Source organism: Grammomys surdaster, unplaced genomic scaffold (assembly GCF_004785775.1).
Source record: "Grammomys surdaster isolate TR1022 unplaced genomic scaffold, NIH_TR_1.0 98, whole genome shotgun sequence".
NCBI classification, from domain to species: Eukaryota; Metazoa; Chordata; class Mammalia; order Rodentia; family Muridae; genus Grammomys; species Grammomys surdaster.
In genome coordinates this window covers 3432399-3444807 of record NW_021604577.1, presented here as the reverse complement: position 1 = coordinate 3444807, position 12409 = coordinate 3432399, and the positions used below count along the sequence as shown (strand labels likewise).

Below are 12409 nucleotides of genomic sequence, written 5' to 3'. Positions count from 1 at the left end.
GTGTGTGTGTGTGTGTGTGTGTGTGTGTGTGTGTGTGTGTGTGTGTCTGTGTGTTTAGAAATAGAGGCAGCTGAAACCAAAGAATAACCCAAACATCAGGGAGCTCCCAGATACTGAGGCACTAACCAAGAGCATACATGGGCTAATCATAGACCACTGGCAATATATAGCAGATGTCTTTCTGCCTGGTCAGGCCTCAGTGGGAGAAGATGTGTTTCATCCTAGAGAGACTTTAGGCCCCAGGGAAGGGCCTGGTTGTGGGGGTTGGGTGTTTGTTGGAAACCCTCTCAGAGGGAATTTTATTTTTAGAAATAACCGTTTTATGTTTTTCTGAAATTATTTTGTAAATTATTAAGATAAAATGCGACATAACATCAGTTCTATTGCATTTCATTTCTCAAGGGTAAAAAATTAATTAAAAAAATGTTTTAAAATACAATCTGCTTTTATGTTAAATGTGACTTTTTTATTCTTCTGTAGCCTTGTCATAAATAATTATCCTTCCTACTTAGTTTCAAAAATCGCACAAAATTTTTTTTTCACTTACATGTCCCGAACTCAGTACCAAAACAAAACAAACAAATAACAACAACAAATGAAAATATTGAGAATTTAAGCATAGGTTTTTTTTGTAGTCACTAACCTATGATTGGCATTTGGCAAGTACAAAGAGACTGCTCTAAACACATTTTTCTTATCTTTATAACTTTATATTTTAGCCTTCAAAACCATAAACCTTTCTGTCTTACTTAGGGTTTTATTGCTGTGCCATGACCTCACCAATTCTTTTTTGCTTTTTAGATTTCTTTCAAGCATTTATGTTTTTTTTTTATTGGATATTTTATTTACATTTCAGATGTTATCCCCTTATCCCATTCCCCCGGCCCCCCACCCAAGAATCCCCTATCCCATCACCCCTTTTCCTGCTTCTCTGCAGATGTTCCCCTCTTTACCCCCCCCACTCCCACCTCCCCACCCTCAAATTCCTACCCACTGGGGCGGCCAGCCTTCATGAGACCAAGGATCTCTTCTCCCACCAATGCCCGACAGGTCCATCCTTCCTTACATATACAGCTGGAGCCATGGATCCCTCCCTAAGTTCTCTTAGGCCTCTGTTTGGTTGGTATTGTTGCTCTTCTCATGGGGCCGCAAACACTTTCAGCTCCTACAGTCTTCACTCTAACTCCTCGATTGGGAAACCCATGATCAGTTCAATGATTAGCTGTGAGCAGCTGCCTCTGAATATGTCAGACTCTTGTAGGCCTCTAAGGAGACAGCTAATCAGGCTCTTGTCAATATGCACTTCCTGACTTCCACATCAGCATCTACCTTTGGTGACTGCACATGGGATGGATACCCAGGTGGAATGGTCTCCAGACAGCCCCTCCTTCAATTTCTGTCCCTGACTTTGTCTCCATATTTACTCCCTTGAGTATTTTGTTACTTCTTCTAAGAAGGACTGAAACACTCCCACTTGGTCTTCCTTCTTCATGAGCTTCATGTGGTCTGTGAGTTGAATCTTGGGTATTTCAAGGTTCTGGGCTGATATCCAATAATCCATGAGTGAATACCATGTGTGTTCTTTTGTGATTGGCTAACCTCACTCAGGATGATATTTTCTAGTTCCGTCAATTTACCTAGGAAACTCTCGAATTCATTGTTTTTAATAGCTGAGTAATACTCCATTGTGTAAATGTACCACATTTTTTTGTATCCATTCCTCTGTTAAAGGACATCTGGGTTCTTTCCAGCTTCTGGCTATTATAAATCAGGCTGCTATGAACATAGTGAAGCATATGTCCTTGTTATATGTTAGAGCATCTTCCGGGTATATGCCTAGGAGTGGTATAACTGGGTCCTCAAGTAATGCTATGTCCAATTTTCTGAGGAACTACCAGACTGATTTCCAAAGTGGTTGCACCATCTTGCAGCTCCACCAACAATGGAGGAGTGTTCCTCTTTCTCCACACCCTCGCCAGCATCTACTATCACTTGAGTTTTTAATCTTAGCCATTCTGACTGGTGTGAGATGGAATCTCAGGGTTGATTTGATTTGCATTTCCCTGATGACTAAGGATGCTGAACATTTCTTTAGGTGCTTCTCAGCCATTCAAGTTTCCTCAGTTGAGAATTCTTTGTTAAGCTCTATACCCCATTGTTTAATAGGGTTATTTGGTTGTCTGGAGTCTAATTTCTTGAGTTCTTTGTATATATTGGATATTAGCCCTCTATCAGATGTAGGATTGGTAAAGATCTTTTCCCAATTTGTTGGTTGTCGTTTTGTCCTATTGACAGTGTCCTTTGCCTTACAGAAACTTTGCAATTTTATGAAGTCCCATTTGTCAATTCTTGATCTTAGAGCATAAGCCATTGGTGTTCTGTTCAGGAACTTTTCCCCTGTGCCTAAGTATTCGAGGTTCTTCCCCACCTTCTCTTCTATTAGTTTCAGTATCTGGTTTTATGTGGAGGTCCTTTATCCACTTAGACTTGAGCTTTGTACAAGGAGATAAGAATGGATCGATTTGCATTCTTCCACATATTTTCCTCCAGTTGAACCAGCACCAATTCTTATAAAAGTCTTCTTTGGGTCTAGCTTATAGTTCAGAGGCTTAGTATTTTATCAGTATGGTAGGAAGCATGATATCATGCAGGCAGACAAGGTGCTGGAGAGATAGCTGAGAATTCTACATATGGATCAGGAGGCAGCAGGAAGAGAGTGAGACACACTTCCTCCAACAAAGTCACACTGCCTAATAGTGCCACTACTTATGAACCTATGAGGGGAATTTTCTTTCAAACAACATATCTTTCCCCAAGATAACCATGAATAACTTAGAAAAATGGGTCTTGATATCCAAAGGAACACAATAGAAACTTTGTGTCACTTATGACCTTCTACCTCCCCCCAACACCAATCTGTAATTTACATCTGCCAGTTCACCCTCTTCACATTCATTTATAAAGGAGAAGAAAGAAGAGAGGGAAGGAGAGAGAGGAAGAGAAGTTTTGAGGCAACTAACACTCAACAGTTACTATGTCTTTACTTAAAATATTTTTTATTAAAGTGCCTGGTTTAATTTCTAAGCTCTTTGGGGGTAATTTTTGTGCTATATTAAGGTGTAGGTTAGGATATGTATATGTATATACATACATACACATATGCTGTGCACTAAAAATTAAACAAACAAATAAATAAACAGAGTGCATCCCTCCAATGTGTCTGTTTGATAAAATAATAACTCCAGTGCTCTAAGTATTTTTTCTTTCTACATAGTATAGAATAACGAAATGCAGTTGAGAAAATATTTTATATATATATATATATATATATAATTTAAGAATTTGTTAATAAATCTTAGTGAAAAGGACAGACAAAATACACCCTTGAATGTAGTTTCACTATCTAGAAAGCATTTCTTAAAAAATCTGTTAACAATCCCAATAATAAGTAGTTTTAGGCCATATTGACAAAAGATGAATTTTCAAATGTTATATGTTATTTGGTTCAACTATTGTTTTCCCTGGTTTCTATTTGCAATTCACCTAGATTTTAATCAAACACAGTGAGGGAATGATAAAAAGGTGAAGGCTTTTGGGTTTTCTAATTCAATTAAGCTGACAGTATCAATTATATAATGGACACCTTAGCAGGGCAGCGTCTTTGTCCTTTCAGATAGAGAAGAAAAAAATAATTCTACACCAATCCTTGACTATCTTAGCCAACAGGAGTAGCAAAAGTAAACCTAAATTGTTTTCATGTTTAAATGTAATAATTTCTGTTTAAAAAATATCTACCTACTAGTGTAGGAGAACACAGACCAAGTTAATTTCTGTCCATAAGAGATTTGGAAGAGTTTAACTTCAACAAGAAAGTGTTAATGTTTTGATGGTTAATTGAAAAATATGTTTTATGAAGGGAAGTTTGATCTATTCATTCACCTTTATATTATTTATTATTTATTTTGCCCAAAGGCTTACTGAATTTTGCTTCCAATTTACATAGAAACTTTGCCCATACTGGCTAACTTTAATAGTGTTAGAAGGTCCTATACATGTTATCGGAGTCAAAAGTAATACTCAAATGTAGGGAGCAAATGAAGCACTTAGTCAACTTATATTGTTTATATGAGCCAGCTATGTCAAGAATCAAACAAGATGATCCATATAAAATCGGCACAGCCCTTCTCTGTCCGAGCACAAGTGTTTACAAATGATTAACTGAATTATATAAAAAAGTAGCAACTTTAGCATCCTCCTCTTGGATGTTTACACCATGAGACTGGTCCCCAATAGAAACCTCCTACTGCATCTATCTAACCAGATGAGGTTATGGGCTGATGAAATTACAGGTGTGAGTCTATCAGAGTATGCATAGCCCAACTGACCCCAGCTGTTATATTTGCCTCTGTAATTTATTTAGTGCCACTGTCCTTTCTTCATTTTCTTACTGCCCCTCATTAGAGCGTCACAGTCAGGTTGGATGTGGCAAGCAATCTCATCCATATGTGAATCCTGAGAACTACAAGAATGACAGGTCTGACAAGCTATTCTTGTTGTTGAAACAGAAGCAAGAATGTTATGGGGGTAAACAGTCAATTTCTGATTGGATTTAAAGCTGAATGCACAAAATGTAATCTGTTACCTGAGACTCTTTTTTAAAAAAAAAAAAAAATTGGCTGTTTTATTTATTTACATTTCAAATGTTATCCCTCTTCCTAGTTTCTCCCCCACTCATCCCCCACCCCCACACTCCTGCCTCACCTCACCATCCTAGCATTCTCATATCCTGAGTCATTCAGCCTTCCCAGGACCAAGGGCCTCTCTTCCTATTGTTGCTAGATAAGGCCATCCTGTGCTACATAAGCAGCTGGAGCCATTGGTCCCACCATGTGTACTCTTTGGTAGGACATCTGGTTGGTTGATATTGCTGTTCTTCTGATGGGGTTGCAACCCCCTTCAGCACCTTCAGTCCTTCCCCTAACTCCTCCATTGTGGTCCCTGTGCTCAGTCTGATGGTTGGCTGTGAGTATCCACATCTGTATTGGTCATGCACTGGCAGAGACTCTTCTCAGAGAATAGCCATACTAGGCTCCTGTCAGCAAGTGCTTCTTGGCATCAGTAATAGTGTCTGGGTTTCATGTCTGCAGATGGAATTTATCCTTAGGTGGGGCAGCCTCTGGATGGGCTTTCCTTCAGTCTCGTTCTTAATAGGATCAAAAATCAGTGGCTAGATAGGCAGGCTGTAGGCCTTAAGGGAGAACACATTACTATTATTCTGCTAAGTGGACATAGTATTAAGATATTCCTAATGAATTATTGCTATGTTCAATGCACCTTCTAACCCTCATTGGAGAAGCCTCTTCTTATAGTTGGTAGCAAATAACACAAAGATCGTTACGGGGTCACCTTGCACAGCATAGCGGGCAACTATCACTGTCAAGTGTTGGTGCCTACGTACTCTTCTACCCAAGGCTCAGAAATCTCCCTGGAAGACAGGGCAGAAATAATTTAAAAACTAGAGGCGGTGTATGATTTCAAGGAAGCTGCTTTCCAGATACAACAGGGAAGTTTTATGTATGAACTCATATTGATTGTGGCAGTATGTGCAAGACTTTTGCAACTTTGAGAAAGACAGAACTTTAACACACAGGGAGGAAGTTGAGCACAAATTCCTACCCCTAGCTGAGGAGGTACTGGCATTTGATAGCTGCTGGGAGGTTGAGAATGAATGTCTAAATTCCTTAACTAGTGTGACCCTATGTAGGTAGAGCATACTCTAGGGAATGACCCACACATGATTAGTTGGGCAACACAAATTGGACTAGATGGGTTAATAATGAAAACATTCATAATAATAAAGTTCAAAACCAAGAAAACTTAAAAGTTGTTTATATAGGGAAATTGGGTGGATCTGGAAGTTTTTGGAAAAGGAAGGTGAATATCCTCAAATAATAAAAATATTATTTTTTCTTCTACTTTTCACTGTTTGATTAACTCAAGCTTTTACCACTTCTCATGCATCTATTACTTTAAAAGAAATCTTAACTACATTCCTACATATTTCTTATATTCTTATATCAGTTCTCTAAAAAGTTGAGTGTTTCTTAGTTCGCTGTCAGTAACACAGTCTGCTGAAGGTTGCCTTCAGATTCACCTGTCTCTCAGAGGAACACTCTGGCCTTACCTTCTGGATTCAGAAATTTATTCATCTAAACTCTTTCTGGCATGTTACATCGTTCACCATGTCTTCATCTTGAAAAGTGTTTTAAAAATTTTCTGAAACAAGATTGGGTTTTGTCCCTCTTTTAAGGCTCACAAAAACTTTCTCCATTAAAAATGGTCTTATCCTTGGAATTCAGACGCAAACTTCATTTTGACTTTGTTTACAGCATATTGCCTTAGTCCGTGCATGATTCAACACAGGCTTAGGACAACATTTTGATACCAAAGTCATACAATTAAAGTGTTCTATTCAAGTAACACTTTAAATGCTGTCATAGAAAAACTTTCACAAAGTATATTTTTCATATTCATGCAATTTTCAAACTAATACATCATTTATGTCTTCATGCTAGTGTAAGAAAAACTAGGAGGAAAATTTGGACATGATGTCCTTTAAAAATATATAAATTAATAATAAAAAACTCAAACAAATCTTAATATAGTTTAGTCAGAAATGGAGTATATTCTGACTTTATTTTTGGAAATATCAAGTCTCTTAAAAGAAGTGATTGAATTATACACAAAATTATACAACATATTAACTAGTAACTATGCATAGCTCTGAAATTATCACCGAGGTAATACACATCAATTACCATATTCATTTCCGCTCACACAACACCTCAAATTAAGACATGCTGAATTATAGAAGAAAGGAGTATAAATTTATTACTCAATTTAAAATTTCATTGTTTGATGATTGTGCCATTTGCCAATTATTGTTTACGTGTTGTTGATTACTAATCATATCATAAAATTTTGCTACTGTTTGCACCTTTAAAATGAAAATGGATTGGTTATTTAATATTTCCATATTCTATACATTTTCAATGCTGAAAAAATATTCTGTTCCATCAACCCAGTATTCAACTGCTTGCTAATGTCTTATACTCATTGATGAGTATATCTTTAAATAATCACTATAGAAGTTCCTGTATGCAGTAGATAGAAGTTAACACAGAGTCACACAACTACTCACTGGACAGAGAATGAGTAATTGCAGTGTGCTTGGCCCTAAAAGGAACATGTATATTATATTCCTTCTTCCCAGGGCTCAGACACCATTGTGGAAGAGAGAAGAAAAAGACAATAAGAACCAGAGAGAAAGAATGAGTACAAAGAAGCTGTTTTCCAGACACAGCAGAACATTCAGGCTCAAGCCAGACAGAATGTCAGCATGCAGTGGGGAGAAGGGCATGGAGTCCCACTTCTGCCTGATGACCTACTGGTAACTGGTAGCAGATGGGAGTTGGCTAATCAGCTTTCATTAATGGTGCAGATGTTGGTAGGCTAACTATGATCTCGAGGACGGACATATACCCAAGAGAATAATGAAGCACAAACTGTAATCAATGGGTTTTTAAAGTGAACAAGAACAAAAACGAGAGAAAAGATAGTTGAGTAGGTAGGGAAGTAGAGTGTTGATCTGGGAGGAGCTGAATGGTGAATATGATCAAAGTACATTTTGAGATTCTCAAAGGATTATTAAAAAATTGTTCTTTACCATGTACCAGACTTATGGTAGAATAAAAATGAACCAATCTATGGTATTCACTACTCTCTTATTGGATTACAATACAAGAATTTTCTCTGTTGCATTATCTTTAAGATAGTTAAATGTAATGGAAAACAGATATTTTAAATATACTATTATTTAAAAATACGCAATGATGTTTCTCTATTTTTTTTTTATGTTCTTTGCTACTTTTAGCTGAAAGAAATTTTCCTTAAACTTTTTAAAAGTCACTTTGGAAGCTCACTTATTGTAGATCTTTTTCTTACAAGTATTTTTCTTGTTTTAGTAATTTAGTTAGAGCCTTTAGTGCACAGCAAAGCCTTTACAAAATAATCCAGAGTACTGCAGAAGCACTGAAGAATGATGCCCTGGGTGAGGGAGCAACGCGTATCAAGAGCTATCAACATAAGCTTCATACTGCAGACATTCAATGATGGATACAGAAAAAGGGAGATCTTTCTGAGCTAGAGGCCAGCCTGCTCTACATGCCTATAGAGACAGTTACAAGTCAGCTGGGGCTACAGAATAAAACTTTTGAGATAGCAAGCGAGAGGAGAGGAAAAGGAGGGGAAGAAAGGAGAGGATAAGAAGTTAGGTAGGAAAAAGAGAAGAATGTGAATGAATTGTCGAACCATCTTGAATCGTTAATCTCAAGTAGACTGAGAGAATAAAAATATACCAACTGTTTAGCATAGATAAAATAAAAAATAAAGAAATATTTCTGAAGAAAAAAAAAGCATAATCTTTTTTCCTGTTAGTGCATATTGCTCTGTGACCCCAGTATATCTCACCTGTACTGACCACACCTAACCAAAAATTTTTATTACGAAAAAAGTTTTATACTGAATAAATGACAGTCCATTAAAAACAATATTATTTATTCCATGTGTTCATGTGTGCATGAGAGTGGAATGTGTGTGTCTCTGCATGTGTGTGTGTGTGAGAGTCATGTGTCTCCCTCCACCTTCTCTCTCTCCCTCTCTCCCCCTCCCTCCCGCCCCCCTCCTCCCTCTCTCTGTCTCTCTCTCTCTCTCTGTCTCTTTCTCTCTCTTTCTGTGTGTGTGTTTGTGTGCAGATACATGGCATTCAGAGAATACCTTGCCCAGATTTGGTTCTTTTTCTACCACGTGAATCCTAGATATCAAATTCAGGTCCTCAGGCCTACAGCCCAGTCTCTGCACACTGAATCATCCTATCAACCCAATACGCTAAAAATATTTATAAAATGTTTACAGGAAGATACTTGACATCTTAAATGCCACATTTATGCTTTTAGATAAAAAACAATAATAAAATGGAATAAAATTGTTAATGTCATCTATTTAAACTACCATCTCTCTTCAGAACCCCTAAGAGTATGTGAAGGAATGGCTGAATCTCTTTTTCTTTTCTCCAGTGTGGAATATTGAATAAGTCTGCTTTTTATACTTTCCACTCTTTGTTGTTTGTTTGCTTGGTTTACCTTTTTGGTTTCTGGAGAAAGGGTTTCTCTGTGCAGCCCTGACTGGCCTGGAAATCACTTTGTAGACCAGGCTGGTTTTGAACTCATATAGATAGGACTACAGGCATGCACTACCACACCTAACCTTGCTTTTCACTCTTAATCTGATTCTCTTAACTGATTTATGAGGACAAGTGGCTCAATCTGACTTGGGGCTAGACTGTGACTCCAACTTCAATAATCCTTTTAGTAGGTAAATAGGTAAGTTTATTCTTACTGTTCACAAATTATTGGTTGCTTTGTTTAAGATAGATATGAATTTTTATATATTTATTTATCTCATGGTTTCCATGATCATGAAAGTTTCAGAATATTGAACTGTAGAAAGAATTAGACAATGGACAGCATAGGGATGAGTAAGAGACAAGTTGAAGGAGGAGGAGGAAGAAAGGAGAGAAACAGAGACAGAGACACAGAAAGACAGAGAAACAGAATGACCGATACAGTGAGAAGAAGCAAGAGGAGGAGGAGATGAGCAAGGTTTTTCCCAAAAATAACATTAAGAAATTATGATATATACAAGAGAATATCTTTTAAAATTATTTCTGAAGGACTCTGGGATTTTCCTGAAGCATTTAGAATGATCACTACTGTTGGAAATAGATAAAACAAAAAAGGGAAATATACAAACACAGATAATAATATGCTTAGCAAATCTTTAATTAATTGATTTCTTTAAAAGTCCTTGTGCCATTCAGAATTTCAAAAGAATAAACTTAAGTGATTCTTTACATTCACACAAGTAAATGTATTAATTACATGGATGCTGGAAAGATTCTAGCATGAAAGGTGAACTTTAAATGTTGAATTTGTCTTTAAAGGACCGCAGGACTGGAGGCAATATTTTAATACTTCATAAAAAGAAAATGGAGTTACTTTAAAAGGTAATTGATTTTATTTTGCCCTTCAGCCACAAATGAAATACTTCCTGAATGTTCAAGAACTCTTGTTTGCCATAGTCCAGCTTGAGTAACCCTACCGCCAAGGTAGTTTCTTATCATTTCCTAAGCAGAAAAGAGCTTTATTTTAAACATAAGTTTCCTTTAAAAATGATAAGTGAATAAATGCAAAAGTATGGACCCATGTATCCTCATGCTTTTGCAAGCATAAGGATAAATAAATAAAACAAAATGAGGAAGACCAGAAGCAGTGAAAAAATAAGAGTGATCCAGAGGTAGGCGACAGCCATGCCTGGTTGCAGCGATGTGTATTAGAGTCCATACAGGGCAATTGCTGAGCTCTATAGAAAACTAAACAAAGGATTATTACATAATCAGGATGTAAGACCTAATTTAAGAAAAGGTGTATGAAATAATACAGGTGTCTTACCTCCCTGATCACTGTCTGCTTAATTCACACAATCTAAGTTTGCTGAATCTCCGGGTTTTGGGAAAATGGACCTTCCAAATCAAAAGGATAAAGATGCTAAATTATGTTTTCAAAGGATCCATTGTTTCAAAATAATTTTTACATTTTAGGGATTCCAAAGACTGCCATGCTTTCAAAACTTAAGAATGAAAAAAAAATGAATAAGCATTTTTCTTATTTTCTAGGTATTTATCAGTGTTGACTTTTAGAGCATATCAGAAATTGAAATCTCTGCTTTTGTTCGATGTAAAGAAAGTAAGAGAGGCTCTCTTTGTAAGCAAATACTTTAGATTTTGCTTTGTCTTTTCAAAACAGGGTTTACTTGTGCAGCCCTGGCAGTCCTGGGATTTGCTTTGTAGACAAGGTAGGCCTTGAACTCAGAGAACTGCCAGACTCTGCCTCCAAGGTGTTGGGATTAAAGGCTTGAGTTATCTCTGCCCAGTGGATGGGTTTTAGCAAAATAAACAAACACATGTTCATGAGTCACAAACACAACACAAAAGGGTATGTAAGATTATATAATACCTACATGAAACCTTTATGAGAACATATATGAAATTCTTCATATTTTATTTCAATGAACAAAGAACAAATACTTTAGAACCCAAAACTAAGATAACTATAGTCAAACAACAGCAAATAAAACTGATCATTTTTAGAATTGATATGGCTCTGACCAGTTATTTAAAAGAGGACAGTAAAGTCATTCTAGAGCTACAGAACAATGCAATATAATTCTCTCTGGTATTTTTTTTTTTTTTGGTAGTGGTGGTTGGAAGAGAGTTATAAGCCCTACAGAATATTAAATAGGGGAAAGAGAATAAACGTCTTCTGTTCATGGCTCTTGGGAAGTCCTGGATCCATCAGGCAGTGTGACTTGGAGTCAGGAAAGGGCTTTTTTGTATCATTTCAGATATTTTTATTAATACAATATTATAACATGAGAATATAGGTGGCTGAAAACCGAATTTGATAATTAGAGGGATATGTGTAAGACTGAATAAAATTGAAAACTTACAAATAATTTCCATTAAAACTGCAGTGGGCATAAAATCTGACCAATTCTATTTGGAAATTACCAGCTAATGAGGGCTAACTTTTGATCAAGAGCTTGAATACACAGCCCTTTCACAACTGATGAACAATTGATGAATTATAGCTTATTTTGCTTTTGTGTTTATACTCAACGTTTTAATTTTACAAATATACGTTTGTATGTTTCTCTAACAATCCCATATATCCAATTACAAGAAATACTTTAAATGTTTTTGCACAATAACTTGAATGATAGTCAGCAAAAATCACTGTAACTCCAGGTCCTTCAAAATGTATTCTTGTTCAGAAAGTAATAAACTGTGCATTATGTTAGATAGCACTAGAATTTCAATAAACATATGTATGTGATTACTGAAGAAAGAACTGAACAACAACAATGAACACCCAGAACAACATCAACGAAGCAAACAAAAGCTGAAACCAAAGCTTGTTCCAATTTAAAGAGGCTGTATATTCCAAATGAGATATTGTGGGAATATTACTGTAGAAAGCTGTTTCAGCAAGTATAAAGGGAATGTGTTTCCAAACTGAACTTATTGCTATTATACCTCTAAGTGTTACTTTTTTCTGAAAAGATAGGGAGTCAGGAAAAGATCTTAAGATGTCTGAGGTGTAATTAAATGGAAGAGAGGGGGAAGGGGGAGGGAAAAGGAGAGAGAAAAGAGAGAAGAGAGAAGAGAGAGAGGAGAGAGGAGAGAGGAGAGAGAAGAGAGGAGAGAGGGAGAGGAGAGAGGAGGAGAGAGGAG

At 36.6% G+C, this 12409-nt stretch overlaps 1 protein-coding gene across 1 annotated transcript in view; it reads right to left on the bottom strand.

Moving 5' to 3' along the window:
• The window catches only part of Mdga2 (MAM domain containing glycosylphosphatidylinositol anchor 2), a 732366-nt gene that overhangs the window by 205386 nt on the left and 514571 nt on the right, over positions 1-12409 (bottom strand). The gene's annotated exons all lie outside the window — the stretch shown is intronic.